Here is a 16,961-nt window from a genome sequence, read left to right on the forward strand (position 1 = left end):
GTGAGCTCATATTAAATCAAAAGCAAGCTACACAGTAATGTGCAATGACATAGAGTAAATATCCCCATCCTCAAAGAGATAAATGGGAAGATATGAAAGAATGGTTTGATCAAAGCAAGACAACCACTACACCCTGTGGCTCCATGTCTGGCATCTGGAGATGCTTAGGGGATCATCTGGGCTTCGTGGGGTTTGAGAAGCTTCACGCCTTCAGTTCTGCTGCCTATGGCATCCGTGATTTCTGTCTTGGGCTAACTATACTCCATGCCTGTACCTTTCTTTGATGGACTCTCCATAGCCTGACATTTAAAATATCCATTGCAACCTCAGTTTCACCTCCAACTTCATGCAACTGCAGCTTAGGACATTTTTGCAGGAGTTCTGACCCTGCCACAAACGTCTGGGCCTCAGTAGCTCTCTGGAACTGTGGTGTAAGACCCCATCAACCCCTCAACCCCCCTATCTTTCACACCAGTACCATATGGATGGCACTGACAAGTTCTGCTGCCAACTCAGGGTGGAATTTTGCCCCTTTGGACATTAGTCACAGCAGCCTCTGTGTTCCGGCCCAGGGTAAACACTTCGCTCTGAGGTTGCTTTCCACAGTCCGAGAATCCCTTCACCAGCACTCTCTGAGTTCTCCATCTTTTCCAATGAATTTGCATTTTCACAGGTTGGAGCCTTTGTGGGGCCGAATCTTACCCCCAGATCATCTCTCCTATTTTCACAGTGCAGCACACTGAGGTTTCTCTTTGACAGCACTAATCTGTTTAACAATCATATATGCTCTGTCATGTGCATTTCCCTTGTCTGGAACTTAAAACTTGCTTGCACACCTTTCCATGACAAACTTTACACATTTCTTATCTTTCTTATCTACTTTTTGCTCTCTCTCTCTCTCTCTCTCTCTCTCTCTCTCTCTCTCTCTCTCTCTCTCTCTCTCTCTCTCTCTCTCTCCACACACACACACACACACACACACACACACACACTGTAGACCTAGACAGCAATGATAAGCAGTCACCATGACACAGCCTAAATGCCACCTATCATGAAATTGCCTCTGCCAGACAAAGGAATCCATTACCTTCAAGTTCAATCCCACTCAGGCTCTCTGGACACAGGCAGAACATAGCCAGATTTTTTCCCAGGCCATCATCATATGCACTATAGCCTAGTTCCTATTAGAGTTCTTGTTCCTCTCTGATATCTCATCCATTGGGCTGAGATATCAGAGAGGAACAAGAATTCTACCCCCATGTCCAGCCTTGACATCATCCAGGTTCTCCTCACAGCAGCCTATTAAACTCTACTTACAATACTCAAGAGTCTTCTAGCTCAAGGTTCCAAATTCTTTCATATTCCTCCAGCAGTCTCATTCCAAAGGCCTCCAGCCTTCCTGGTCAGGTTTATCACAAAACAGTCCCACTTCTTGGTACCAATTTTCCATATTCATTACTTTGTGGTGGCAAGTGCCTGTCAAAAGCAACTTAAGAAAGGAAGATTCATTCTGGCTTACAGTTCCATCATGGCAGAGAAGGCATGGTTTTCCGAACAAGAGGCAAACATCATGTTGCTTTCTCTGTCAGTTAGCAGGAGCCATGAATACCTGTGATCCACTTAATTTCTCCTTTTTATTTAGCTTGGAGTCCCAGTCCAGGTTTTGGCAAGTCTTCTCACTTCAGTTAACATAATCTGGATAATCCTTCACAGAAATGCCCGAGGCTTGTCTCCATGGTTTATTCCTGTTAGGTTGGCAAGATTACCACTTGGAGTGAAGTGATCATTGTCGAAGAAGACACAGTCACTTGTTCCACAAGAGAGGAGAATGTTTTATGTCTTGTGGTTTGAGTAAAACCTTATCGGATAAAAAATTCTGTGATTCTGTCATGAAAAAAAAAATGGAGCTGCGTTAGGCAAGCCAGTTGTGATATTAATTTCTAGAGATGATTACCAAATCTGACCTGGCTATCAGGGCTACTTTTCTTTCTCCCTGAATGAATGCCGCCTTCACTGCTGGTTCTATTTGACTTTCTGCCTTATTTTCTTTTTGAGGTTTTTTGTTTGTTTGTTTGTTTTGTTGTTGTTTTTTGTTTTTTGTCAGTGTTTACTGGTGTGTTTGACTGTGTTATTTTCATATATTTATAAGTTTCCTTAAATCTTTTCCTGAAGAAGAAAATGAGATTTATATTTGAATTAATGAAAAGGGTAAATGTTTGAAAAGGTAAAGAACTAGCCCTTTGTTATCGAACACTCCCCAGACAAGCTCATTTTGGTAGTCATCCAGCATTTTACTTGTGTTAAGCCATAACCAGGTCTACATTTCAGTCAGCATTCAGTTCATATGGATATCTATACCAACTCTCACACTGGAATTATCAGTTTAAAAAAATGCATCTCTCTCACACACACACACACACAAACACACACACACACACACACACACACACACACACACACACACACACATGAAGAGAAATTATCAAGCTCAAATATTCTTCCCCAATATTTTCCAATTTCTTTTATTCAAAAAAAAATTAGATACCAATTGTAGCTGATTTCCTGGCTTCCTACTGGATGCTAATTAAACCTGTAGCCATCAAAACTAAACTGGCACTAGGGAGCTAGTTGGCACAAAATAAAATTTTTATGGCTCTTTGATTGAATTGATATAGATGCTGCAGCTGTATTATTAAAACCAAAGTAGGTATTTTGTAGGTATCATTTAATTTTTTTTTTGTCTAAAGTGATGGCAATCACATCTAATACCACAAAAAGCAGGAAGCTGTGTGTAGAGGGAAGTAGTATTCATTGGCTGCCCTACTCCTAAGATGGTTGCCTTGGGTTCTAGTCTTATTCCATGCCAGGGCTCTCATAGCTGCATTAACTGCATCACCACACAGAACAGTTAATTCTAGTGCTTGCCAAGAGCTGTCTCTCTTCCATTTCCTCTATGAGAAATAACTAAGGACAGGTGACTCAGAGAGATACACCTTCAATTTAGGCCTCTCCTTACTGACTTCTCACCCTGCCCTCACCATGACAATATAGTTTTTCCATTTGTAATGAAAGGAGAGGACCCAGATTTGCCCAGATGAACTTAAATGAGATTCTTTACATAGTTTTTAAATCACTATCAAAAAGGAGACTTTAACTTGGTTTTTAACATCAAGCTCTAGTGAGGCAAAGAATTTTACTCTTCAAGAACAACTAGAGACCAGAAAATAACAGAATGGCAGGACCAAGCTGAGCCATTAGGATGGATGGATATTCTGTATTAAGTTGAAATTTAAAATACATTAAAAATGACATTAAAGCCTTAAGTACATAGGCTTTCAGTATAGTTATTTCCAGATAATTAGATGAACATCAAATCAAAAGAGTTCAAAACTTAGGGGTCCAGAAATTGATAAATGGCTGTATCTTGTGCTCTACACAGCTTAGTTTTATACTCATGTGTGAATAATAGTTATTATTGCTGTCATTGCTATTATCAGTTAATATTTTATGATGTCTTCATTAAGTAAAGGCATTGTACTAGGCTCCATCAAGGACTTTACCTTTCCAGAAGACGTCATAGAACTTAATGAGTGTCTCATTTCCATCATCAGGGCAGAGGTAAGATTAAAAGGTTTTGACATGGTGATAAGTTTTTAAAAATAGATACAGCCCTGGAAACCCCAGAGCAAGCTTCAGAGTGCTCACTTCCAAAGTCCTTCATGGAAATAAGTTAATTACAGATGCTCAGAGACAAGAGCCTGAGAAACGTTGGACTGTTGCAGAGAGGTTCAAGAAAAAGGTCTGAGAAATGGCCACTGGAGTCAGCACATGACGGTGCCGATGAGCTTTATGTAGTGAGACCAGATAGGAATCAGAGTGAGCCAGGAAAGAGGGAGAGGGCCTTGACCACTAAATGAGACCAAAACATGAGGTGGCAGTTGAGGGAAAAAACAAAATCAAAAGATGTCCCCAAGAAAGTAGAAATTCAAAAATGATGCATTTTGGTAATTACTGAAGTGGATTGGTAAGTGGTAATTCATTATAAAGCTTTTTCTATTTGACAGATACATTTTAATTCCCTTAATATTAGATTAGGAAAATAAAACAGCATACGAGAAAAAAGTAAAGGAATGAATTACTAGAGAATATTAGATATGTAAGAGAGAATAACAGCAGCTGCTGACATGGTCTCAGGTGTGGAACACTGAGAACAAGAGAATTAGCAGGAATAAAATGCATATTAAAGAGGAAGGTGAGAAAACAAAAATCTATAAAATGAAAAGGAAGGTAGAAGAGATAGTCGAGGCTTCCACTTCAGTGAAGAGGGAGGAAAACTACAGCTTGGGGAGGAGTTTGAGGAATGTGAGAAAGGGCTAGAAAGACGGTGACGAACACAAACCTGCTGATCGATATCAGGGTCTGTACAGCGGAAGTCAGCAGTAAAGTCTAGAGGACTCCCACAGTAGGAGCAACCCTCAAAAGAATGCGCAAGCCGAGAGGCACGGGTGTCAGTCCTCTCCCAGCAGGAGAGCCAGATTCTGAGATCAGCAAGTCCCAAGTGGCTGCCCGAGAACAAAGGAGTAGAGAAGAGTGCAGAAGCTACAGAGGTGTGCTGAGCAAACAGTGGCTCTCTGCAGCGCCTGCAGGGAGTGAAGCAGGAACTCAGAGGGTGGGAGGGACATCTGAAATGCCCATAAAGAGCAAAGCGGAAACTCAGGGATGTGACATCTGAGATGCCCACAAAGACCAAAGTGGGGGGACACTTGAGATGCCTACGGAGAACAAAATGGGAATTCAGATGAGGGTGGGTAGATAGATACCTGAGATTGCCCACAAAGAGCAAAGTGAGAATTTTGGAGGGAACATCCATTAGACCCCCAAATAAACACAACAATAAACATATACAGCATCACTCTGTGGTCAAGGACTGCCTTTATGAAGCTTGTTAGATTCTCAGGACTCACCTTGGGCCTTCTAAGTCCAAGTCTGAATTTTAAATGATTCATTTAAAATGATTCATTACATGATTCATTTCTTAGTCAGTGTTCTGTCACTATAGCAAATACCTATAATAATCAGCTTAATAAAAGAATAGGTTTATTTTTGATGTTTCGTTTGGAGGTTTTAGCCACCATCAGTTGGTCTTGTTGCTTTGACGTCTGTGGCAAGATGGCACATTATGGTAGGGGTTTATGTGGCAGGGCAAAGCTGCTCACCTCAGGACTGGTACAACACAAAAGAGAGGATAGGCAGAGGCTCCACAATCTCCCTTAAGAACATGACCCCTTGTGATGTGAAACCTCCCACTAATTCCCACATTATAAAACGGTCAACTCCTCCCTTCCCAATAGCTCCAAGCTAGAGGCCACACCTTGGATTCATGGTCTTTCAAGGCCATATAAGATCCAGACTATGGTGATTCAAACACATGTTCCGGTTGAGAAGTCCTTATTAATAACTTTGTCAGGCATATTTATAGAACTTCAGGAAATCACAGAATTATTTGTCTCTGTCTTAGTAAGGTTTTTATTGCTGTGAAGAGACAATAGAACAAGAGAACAAGAGAACTGCCATGACCACAACAACTCTTATAAAGGAAAACATTTAATTGGGGCTGGTTTACAGGCTCAGGTGTTTAATATCATCATGGTGAAAGCATGGTAGCACACAGGCAGACATGGTGCTGGAGAAGGAGCCAAGAGTTCTACATCCAGATCTGCAGGCAGCAGAAAGAGAGAGTGAGCCATTGGGCTTAGCTTGAGCTTCTGAAACATCAAAGCCCACCCACAGTGACATACTTCCTCCAACAAGGCCACTTATTCTAATCCTTTCAAATAATGCCACTCCCTATTAGCCTACGGGAGCCATTTTCACTCAAACTGTCACAGTTTCAACCACAAACTATTAAACATACATGCTATGTATGGTTACTAAGTAACCAGACCTAATAGGAGACACAGTTCCCATCCCATATCCACTTTTGCCTCTGTACTCATTCACCAGAGCCACTTCATTAAGTTGCTGTGGATCCAGTAAGAGATGCAGCCTCAGCCCCAGCTCACTCAGCTCAGTCCCCTAGGGACTTCCCTAAACTGCCCTACCTACTGTACCACCTTAAGATCAGGCCAGTGGACTACCAACTAATATCAAAAGACAATCAGCATTGTAACTGCAGGTGCCAGGTCTCATCACAAACATGCAAACAATATGATAAACCATGACAACACCCTTCCCTCAAGCCACTAATTCCTTAGTAATGTTGCCCAAGAACAACTGAGACAAAATTCAAGTCACAGAATTCAAAAGAACAATTATAAACACACTCAATGAATTCAAAGCAGTCAAAGAGGCCACAAAAATACACCTGGATGAACTTGAAAGAACAGGAATACAATGATTAAAGTTCAAGAAAACACAAATGGCTGAATGAAAAAAAAATGACAATTCAGAATGTGAAAATTGAGTTCAATAAAGAGAGAAATAGTTGTCAGGTGTGGTGGTGCACAACTTTAACCCCATCATTCAGGAGGCAGAGGTAGGCATATTTCTGTTAGCTCAAGGACAGCCTGGTCTATATAATGAGTTCCAGGCTAAACCTAGCTATGTGATAAGACCATGTCAGAGAGAGACAGAGACAGAGAGAATAGAATATTAGGGCTTGAAAAACAAAGTAGAGGCACTGGATCACTCAATCAAAGAAAAGCATACATTTTTAAAAACTGGCAAATAGAATATGCAGGAAGTTTGGGACATCGTGAATAGAGCCAATCTATGAATTATTGGCATAGAAGAAAAAGACGAGGAATATACAACCACTAAGATAGCTCTACAGAGGACACTAAGGGAAATAGTTTGTGCTGAAAAGAAAGGTTAACATACAAAAGGCCATAGAGTAAAAATGAACAATACTAGGACAGTTAATCAGAACATAGCTAAGAAAACACCACAAAAATCAATGAAGGACAAGAATTAATATGCATACTTTAATAATAACTCTGAATGTTAATCTCAAGATGGTTATCGGGAGAGATTTCAGTAACGTACTCTCCTCTTACCAAACCAGGTCATTCTGACATAAAACAACCGGAGAGACATTGGAAGGAAACAGCACTATAAATCAAATCAACATAACAGACATTTACAGAACATTCCACCCAAGCACTAATTAGTACACATGTGAAGCTGGCGAGGAGGCTCTACAGTGAAGAATGCTTACAATTATTGAAGAGGATCCAGGTTCAGTTCCCAGCACCCACATAGCAGCTCACAGCCATCTGTAACTGTGGTTACCAGGGATCTGATGCCCTCTCCTGGTCTCTGTAGGCTTCTTCATGCATGTGGTACACAAACATACACACAAAATAAAATAAATATTTACTTAAAAAATAATGCATGTACTTCTCAGCAGGTCATAGAACTGTCTATAAAATAGAGCACATATTGGGGGCATAAAGCAAGCCTCAAAACACATAGGAAACCTAAAGTAACAATTCATGTTCTATATGATCACAACAGAATAAAGCTAGATCTCAACAGACTGGAAATCTATAGAAGATACACAAATCTGAAGATTAAGCAGCACACTGTTGAATATGGGATCACTGAAGAAATTTAAAAGGAAATTTTTTAGAATCCTAGAACTGAATAAAAATAAAAGCACAAGATTAAAGGATCTGTGGGAAACAATGAAGGTAGTTCTAAGAGGAAATTTCATTGCACTAAGGGTTCACATCAAAAAAAGTTTAGAGACCCCAAATAAATACCTTAATGATCTACATTAAGATATTGGAAAAATCAATAATAAGCTAACTCCAAAAGCAGTAGACAGGAAGAAATAATTATAATTGGGGCAAGTATTAATGAAATAGAAATGAAAAATGCTGATAATCAATGAAATGATGAGTTGGTTCCTTTGAAAAATAAACAAAATTGACTAATTCTCAAGCAAATTAGCCAAAATAAAGCAGACTTGAATTAATACAATTATAGATAAGAGCTAGAGAGATGCCTCAGTAGTTAACAATACATCTTACTCTTACATGGGACCCACATTTGGTTTTAGTGTCCACTTTAGTGGCTCAAAACTGCCTATTATGTCAGTTCCAGGGGATCTGACACTCTCTTCTGGCTTCCGTGGGCACCTACGCTCAATTGCACACCTCCACACACAAGTACGCATGCATACAGATGATAACAAATAAAAACAAAACTTAAAATTATGAAAAGGAAGACATTATAACAGATATCACTAAAATTCAGAAAATCATGAGTACATACCTTAAAAAAATCTATACTCCACTAAATTGGGATTTCTAGATGCATATGACATATCAAAATTAAAACCAAGATGAGATAAACAATTAAATAGATCTATAACTAGCAATTATAATGAAGAGGAAATAAAATATCTCACAACTAAAAAATACCAAAGCCAGATAGATCCACTGCCAATTTCTACCAGAACTTAAAAAAAAAAAAATTTAAAACCAGCATTACTTAAATTATTCCATAAAATAGATGGTGGGTAATTATGGTGATATTTTATTTGTACTGAAATGTGATTTTAATTTTATGTTAATAAATAAAGTTGCCCTGGGGTCAGAGCTATTAGAGCCATAGTAAGAGCGTGGTGGTTAGAAGAGCTAGGTAGATTTCTGTGTGTTCAGGGATACAACCAGTATTGGAGAGACATATGCCTTTAATACCTGGAGGGCGGTACTTACAGGCAGTGATGAGGCAGTCATGTGGTTGGGTTTACAACCAATGAGAAGGCAGAACAGAAAGATTATTTAAACAGGGACACAGGAAGTACCTCCCTCTCTCGGGGAAGTTAGGAGCACTGCAGGAGGTAAGATTTTATCTCTGAGCTCTGACCTCTCGGCTTTCTCTTTTACATTGGCTCTGTGTTTCTTATTTTAATAAGACGATTGGTTACATCTACAGGTAATAGCTATCTGTAACCCCAGATCCAGGGTATCCAATGCTTTTCTTGCCTCCATAGGGACAAAGAACACATTTGGTACACATACACACATGCAGACAAAACATTTACACACATAAAATAAAAACAAAAAAATGTAAAAGAGTATAAACAACCAATACTGGTGTAGATGTAGAGAAAGAGGAACCCTTGTCAAGTTTTGGTGGGAATAGTGCAATAACTTTGGAAATCAATCTGGAGGTAAAGGTTGGGAGCAAAACTACTGTATGACAGTCATACTCCCCCGGGAATATTCCCAAGGGAGTCTATATGCTACCACAGAGATACCTGCACACTGTGTTCATTGTGGCTCTCTCTATTCACAATAGCTAGGAAAAGGAATCAGCTTAGACATGTAACAGATGAACAGAAAACGAAAACATGGCCAGGCGTGATGGCACATGTCTTTAGTCCCAGCACTCAAGAGGCAGAAGCAGATAGATCTCTATGAGTTTGAGGTCAGCCTAGTCTACATAGCAAAGTCCAGGATAGCTAGGACTACATAGAGAGACCCTGTGTCAAAAAAAAAAAAAGAAAGAAAGAGAAGGAAGGAAGGAAGGAAGGAAGGAAGGAAGGAAGGAAGGAAGGAAGGAAGGAAAAGAACAAAAGAAAATGAATACATGTAATACATTTTATTTAGCGATTAAAATGAAATACTTAAGTAAATGGGTAAAACTAGAAAAATTATACTGACTGAGGTGACATATTCTTTCTCATATTTAGAACTAAATTTCAACCCTTTAGTTATTTATTTAACTCAGAATACCTATGAAAGCCAGGAGACATGGTGTGTGTGGCAGTGGGTGGGAAACCTTGCCTATTGGAGAATGGAACATGGGTAAAAGTAAAGTAGAAAGGAGGATCACTGTGGATGAAAAGGTTTGGACAGAGAGGAAGCTGGGGGGATTAGGAACTGAGAGGATGGAGCAAGATTAACCAAAATGCAAAGAATATTGAATAGCCATTCAGAAACACAAATAAAAAATACAACTGAAGGAGGTCATCCTGCATGGCTAGACACTGGTACTCCAAGAACTGGTACTCCAAGAAGAGGTGGATTACTCAGAGAAATGCCCAGTCCCAGGTACCAGACACCTGTTGGTCACGGAGGCTCCAGAGTCCTCCAAAACAATACAGACTCTTGTCAATCGTCTTGATGGCCCATTAGAATTAGAATAAGGCCTTGTTGCTGAAGACATCACACACCTCAGTTGCAAAGTATAAAGATAACAAGATGGAACTGAGCTGGAAATGTCCTCCACACTGGCTAGCTTTCTAAGTAACAGAATGTGCTAAACAGGAAAGAAAAGGCATTAATAATCTGTGAACACAATGAACCACAAAAGCAATCTGGTAGGCAAGATGTGCCTGCCTGTGCTGTGGTAGCACATCTGTTGTAGGGGTAAGCAACTATCCTCTGATTAGATCTGGGGCCTCGTCCACAGGAAAGAAACAGTTAACATCCTATGCTTAGGGCGATAATAGACCCAACTCACTACTATTGTCAAATGAAGTCAACACAACATCAAAATGCCTGCCAAACAATTTATGCTTATGCCCCTATACAATGCTATTCTCAACCTTAATTGGGGAAGTTTCTCTTTGCAGTGAATAGCAATGAACGCAGACTTGGGGTGCAAAGATGCCAGAACAATGATACAATGAGTGCTCACCCCTAAACAAGGCTCAAGGGACATTTTGGAATAGGGGTGAAGAAATTATGTAATATCCAGAAGATAGAATAAAGGACTGCAAAGTGTCATCTTCTAGACTTGACACAGCCATCACAATCGCAAACTCACAATTATGGTTATTTGCATTGGACCTGCACAAGGGCAGGGGCTCATGGGACTCTAGCTCCTAATGCTAAAGTGTTGGCTAGCAATAGATCCTGAAAAAGAAGAAATCACTGTCTTCAGTTGTATGCCTACTTCTGAGCCCACCAGGCTCCAGAGACAGCTCCAAAACCTTGCTCACACAGATGGCCCTTGTCAAGCTCAAAGGATATATATATATGTCTAATATATATTAGACATTGATATGAGAAAGAGAAGATAAAGGGGATAATAAGAAGTAGTAGCAAGATGAGAGAAGGCAAGTCATGAGAGTGGCCAGTATGAATCATGTACAATGTGAAATTGCCAAAGAACAAATCAAGGGGGAAACTAAGCAGGGTGTGGTGGCATGCCTTTAATCTCAGCACTAGCCTGATCTATCAAGTTCAAGGATAGACATACAAAATGAAGCCCTGTCTCAAAAAATAAATAAATAAAAGAACAAAAATTATTGGGCATCTACAGTCTGCCATGTGCTGTACTGAATACTTCTAACAACCACCCAAGTGTATTCTCTGCTGCCTAGCTTTAATCATGATAATTCTTGCTGGAAAAAGATGCTTGTGATTGTAGAACAGTCCCGAGAGCCTGTGAAGTTCATCTGAACTTCAGGTCTCTGTGAATAAGAACAGATCTGAAATTAGTGATGTTTGTCACTCAGCCTTGACTTTTAAATTCTACTGTTAGTGGAAAGGGCGTGATTCTGCCAGAAAGTAGTCATGTGTTATACCTGATTAATTCACCAACTCACTTCCTTTTGAAATTTGGTTTTATCATCCCCCCACATCAGAATTTGCTCTTGATCAGTCATTTTCACTCTTTACTTAGCTATCTTGCAACTCAGGAGCAGCCCATAAAGGCAGTATGTGTAGCCAAAGTTTCCTTTGACTGAAGCAATATAACAAATATAACAAATCTCTGAAGAAAATAACTCAAGAGAGAAAAGATTCATTTTGACCAAAGTTCACATTCAGAGTTTTGATCCATGGTTGGCTGGTCCTCTGCTTTTAGGCTGTGGCTAAGCAGAAACATCATGGAGAAAGGGCATGACAAAGGAAACATTGCTCACATGGACAGATCTCCGTAGTTCAGATACCTGTTCCCATTTTTTTGAAAGTCAGTAATGTGACCACGTGGACCTCACTTTCATGAGCCCAGCTAATCTTAATTATCACCAAGTGCTCTATCTCTAAATACTATTGGCATGCCAAGTTGAGGTTTCCAAGATGTTACCTACTACAGAACACACTCAACTTGCGTAGCATCAATAAGTATGAGATACATTTTCTGTTGTGTGTATCCATAGTGTTATATCTTCCTTTCTTATAAGCACCATCTATTTTTAGATGTCGGTGCTGCATAGCATATGAATTCTCAACAAATACTCTGAGAAATATAGAGGTGTGAGAGCTAAAACTGGCACCTTGCAGAAGTTAATTGGCATACTTTAAACCAGCGACTTGTGATATAATTTTTAAAGTATTGCTTATGCTCTTTTTTTATTTTGTTATTGTTTTTAAATATGTGTGTGAATTGTTTAGTGTTGGAGAAAACAAGCTTTTCTTTTGAATTGGGGAAAGTTGTGCATAGTGGTGAATACTCTATAAATCAGCACTCAGGAAGTTGAGGCAGAAGCATCACAAATGTGAGGCCAGATAGGATTGCTTGGTAAGACTCTGTCTCAAAAAAAACTATATTAATGACCAGATTCCTGTACAAAAGCACAGACCAAAAGAGTGTTGGAGCATTTAATCAGATTAATGGGCTAAGAAATAAGTGTTAGAGTTTTTCTGCATTGGATTGGAAGGAACAGTCAGTGTACTTGTGTGGAGGAGTGAAAATTTTTTTTCACTTTAAACTCTTAATGTGAATTTAAGCTTAGTTTCCTTTCAAATCCCCATGTGTATTTAGTTTTGAAGAGAGCCGAGGTCCTTTAGTTGCTGCTACTTGACTTCACAGAGAGTAGAAGAAAGATGAGTTCCTGTTCAGAGTAATGTTCACCTGTAACCATGGCAACATGGGAGCATGCAAAAAAAAATCAATATCTGAGCAGGTTTCTCAGGACAGATTTATCAGCCAATGCTCACACCTCTCTGAGAGGTCACAACTATGCCCTTTTGTACTAGGATCACTGCTAGAGAAGGCCACACAATACCCCCTTTGAGTCACGAGGCAGGATTAACCTTGCGTGTATGAATTCAGAATTTGAAACCAACTGACGTGTTGATTTGGGGTATATACAGCATCTGCTAGAATTTAAGTATGAATCCTGGCACATGCCATAGCATAGTACCTGCCTTCTAGAACTGCTCTGAAAGAATGAGTGAATAACACGGAGCTGTGAGGCTTATGTCTGACGTGCAGGAAGTTCCATGGATCCTTTGGTGGCTTGAATAAGAATGACCCTCCAAGGCTCATATATTTGAATGCTTAGTCCCTAGGGAGTGGACCTCTTTGATAGTATTAGAAGGACAGGAGGTGTGGTTTTATTGGAGGAAGCATACCACTGGGGGTGGGCTTCGAGGTTTCAAAAGCCCGTGCCAGGCCCAGCCTCTCTCTACTACTGCTCCAGTGCCATGCTCGCCACCATGTTCCTTGCCATGATAACGATGGACTCACCCTCTGAGACTGTAAGGAAGCTCCCTATTAAATGTTTTATTTTGTAAGAGTTGCCTTGGTCATGGTGCCTCTTCATAGCAATGGAACAGTGAGTAACTAAGACAAATCCTGTGATGCCTGCAGTGACTCTAGATTCTGAGACAGAGAAGGCTAGAGGCCAGGCTCTGTCCTCCAGTTCGCCATACCAGTTTGTCCCTTTGTAGTCCAGTCTATCCCAGGCCAGGGTCTATAGTTGTAATTCTCATATTTAAATGACCTGGGCAAAGGCTACCCATGCCAGGCAGAGTCCATTGTTCCACTTGAAGAATAGCTGGTCTATTGGTCTATTATTCTTCTGATCAGAGGAAGCAAGACAGTTCCCACCCCTGCTCCCAGTTCCCAACCTACTTGTGCATCCAGCTCCTCACACTCTACAAATCACACTCCACCCATCTCAACCTTTATCGTGTTAAATTTCCTTCTCTCTGCCAGCACAGACTATAACATGAGCCTTTGGAAAATAAGCAAGCTCCAAGTTTTCTAAATAGTGTGCTGAAAAATTCTGATCAGGAGAGCTAAGCTGTAACAGAAGGTTTCAATGGGCATTAAAGTTTGGATGGCACTGGATACTACATTTCCAAACCAAGCTAAAACCTTAAACTATTCTGCCATGCAGAGCTCTGGCTTTGCTTTGAGTTTCCCCAATAGATCAACTATAGGAAGATTTTCTTTTTATTGTTTAAGAATGTCATACATGCATATATGTTTTGATCAAATCTACCTCTCATTTTCCCCTCTCCAATCCCTCTCCTAATCCCACCCCACCTTCCACACCCAACTACTTTTTCCTCCCAATTTTATGTGCTCTTTAGGAAACAAAACAAAACACATAGTCAGGCCGGGCATGGTGGTGCACACTATTAATCCTATCACTCAAGAGGCAGAAGCAAGTGGATCTCTGTGAATCGGAGGCTAGCCTGGTCTACAGAGAGCAAGTTCCAGGCCAGCCAGGGCTACATACAAAGACCCTGTCTTGAAAGAATTCAAACAAATGAAGAGTGTCAACTTAGTGATCCCTGTATGTGCATTGGTGTAGGACTATATACTGAAGCATGGATAGCCTCTCAGAGGCCAAATCCCAGAAGAAAACAGGTTCCCCCGCCCCCCCTGCAGCCGTTACTTGCCAATAGCTCCTCAGCTAGCTGCAGGGCTTTGTGAGCCCCATTCTATCTGAGCTGGAAATTTGTATGGCTTCATTGTGTGCACGTGGTCCCAGCTTCTGTGAGTTCCTGTGTGCAATAACACTGTCATGTCCAGCAAATACGGTTTCACTGCACACATCATTGCCTCTTGCCTTTGTGGTCTTTCCTCTCGCTTCTTCTCCCATCATCTCTGAACATTGCACAGACTTCCCACTCAGAGCAGAGCACTTCACAGTCTCTTACTCTCTGCACGGTGACTAGTTGTTGGTCTCTTTATTAATTGTCATCTACTGCAAAGGAAGCTTCTCTGATTCAAGCTAAATGATGCACTAGTCTATGGTATAAAGACAAGAACTTGGGAAGTTTATTACTACATCTACTATTTAGCATAATAACAATAGTAGGTTATCCCCTAGAGCTTATGATATTCAGCCACGGGTTTGGGGCCTAGTTAATAATACCAAGTATGTTGTATTCTTATGGAACAAAGTGTCTTGAAAGCAGTGATGGCTGATAAGAGTCCTGGAGAGATATCAGATAGAAGAGGTGAATAGAGAAGAAAAGGAAGAAGAAGGGAAGATTGTCCCCACAGGATGTTGACTGGGTTTAGATCTTATCTTGGATGTGGTCCATATACCAGTCTCCTAGTTCTTCAGCATAGACTAGACCCCAGATGCTCCTCCATTTCCCTCTGGCAGCTGAACCATGCTAACACCTGCCAGCCCCTCAGCAAAGCTGGATCACCTGCCTAACCCAGCTTCTCGGCCCCTCACTGATACTTTCTATCACTTTTCTGGAATCTTCATGGGACCTTGGAAAATTAGTTTTATTGGAAGTAGCCTCTTCCAAGGTGAGCAAAGTTGCTGACATGAAATGTATAAAATGTACAAAACCTGAATGCAAATGTGTGGAATCCCTCCTCGTCTTTTCCCCCTATGCTCGGTGAATTCTAGCAAGCCAAAGATATTGCTTGCTTTGCTGCTAACGGGCATTTTACTGTGTACAAGGCAGAAAGCAAGTCTTAGTTTTCAAGGGCAGGCTACTATGTGGGCACATAGATGGATATATCCTGGGACATCATACATATTGATTGACTTCCCTCCATTGAACTGAATGGGCTGTTCTCTGTGTGTTGTGTGGTAAGGTTTAGCAAGTTAAGCAGCTTCACCTTGCACACCTCCTTCAGTACTAGAGGCCAGAGAACCCCTGTTCTGTTGGCTCTGGACCCAATCTAATGGAAGGAAACCCTTGGACATCATGATGCAGAAGACCCTGTCATCAAAACTCGAGTCATGGGAGGCCCAGGAGAATACTGCTATTTTACTATTCTTTCCCTTTCTTCCTTCAAAAATTCCCCACTCACCATCTTCCATTTCTTCTAAATCTATCATCTCCTCTGATTTCTGAGTCAGTTCTTCCCAGAGGACTGGCTACAGAATAGGACTCTGTCTTCTCAACCGTTCTTTACTGATATCCCAGTGGGACAAAGAGTAAACAATAGACCTTTAAGCAAGGGTCTAGCAATACTGTGTAGGACTGCTTGCTGCAGACACATGAAGACCTAGGTTTGGATTCTCAACACCCAACTAAAACCCTGGCATGACCACTGGTGCCAATAACCCCAGCACTCAGAGGTAGGGGTAGGGCAAGCACAATCAATCCATCATCCAGAAATGGGTCTAAGTGTGACTGAGACTGCTGGAGACAGATGGATCACTGGGACTTGCTGGACAACTGGCCTATCAGAAAAATCAGACAACTCCAGATTCATATTCAGAGAGAGAACATGTGGTACGGGAATAAGATGCAGAATGATAGAGCATGACACTCCACTTCTTCCTTGGATTTCCACATGGGCACACATACACACACACATAAACATACATGCACACACACACACACACACACACAGAGAGAGAGAGAGAGAGAGAGAGAGAGAGAGAGAGAGAGAGAGAGAGAGAGAGAGGCATGCACACACACAGCATTGGTTCATCTTTTTCCACTGGTATGACTTTAAAGAATTCATTAAGCATGTTTGAGCTAGATGGAACATGGTAGTCTGGATAGTAAGGAGCATTAAAAGTATTCATCTGTACTTGAGAGTTAGCAGATCTTCAGTTAACCCTTCCTTTTATGTTTGTTTGTTTTTTTTTAATCTCACACTGACCCTGAGTTCTCTCAGTGTATATACAGAACAATCAAGGCACATTTCCTAGACTCTTCTGAAAGAACCTCAATGTCTACCCTTCCACAATCCTTCCCACTGCCAGCTTCCCTAGCCAGTGGTCCCAGAGACTTATTGTCCTGAGTTTTGACTCCTAGACTGTCAGTGAAGAGCTAGAAAGA

The sequence above is a fragment of the Peromyscus maniculatus genome, chromosome 6, assembly GCF_049852395.1.
Source record: "Peromyscus maniculatus bairdii isolate BWxNUB_F1_BW_parent chromosome 6, HU_Pman_BW_mat_3.1, whole genome shotgun sequence".
In the NCBI taxonomy this organism is placed as follows: Eukaryota; Metazoa; Chordata; class Mammalia; order Rodentia; family Cricetidae; genus Peromyscus; species Peromyscus maniculatus.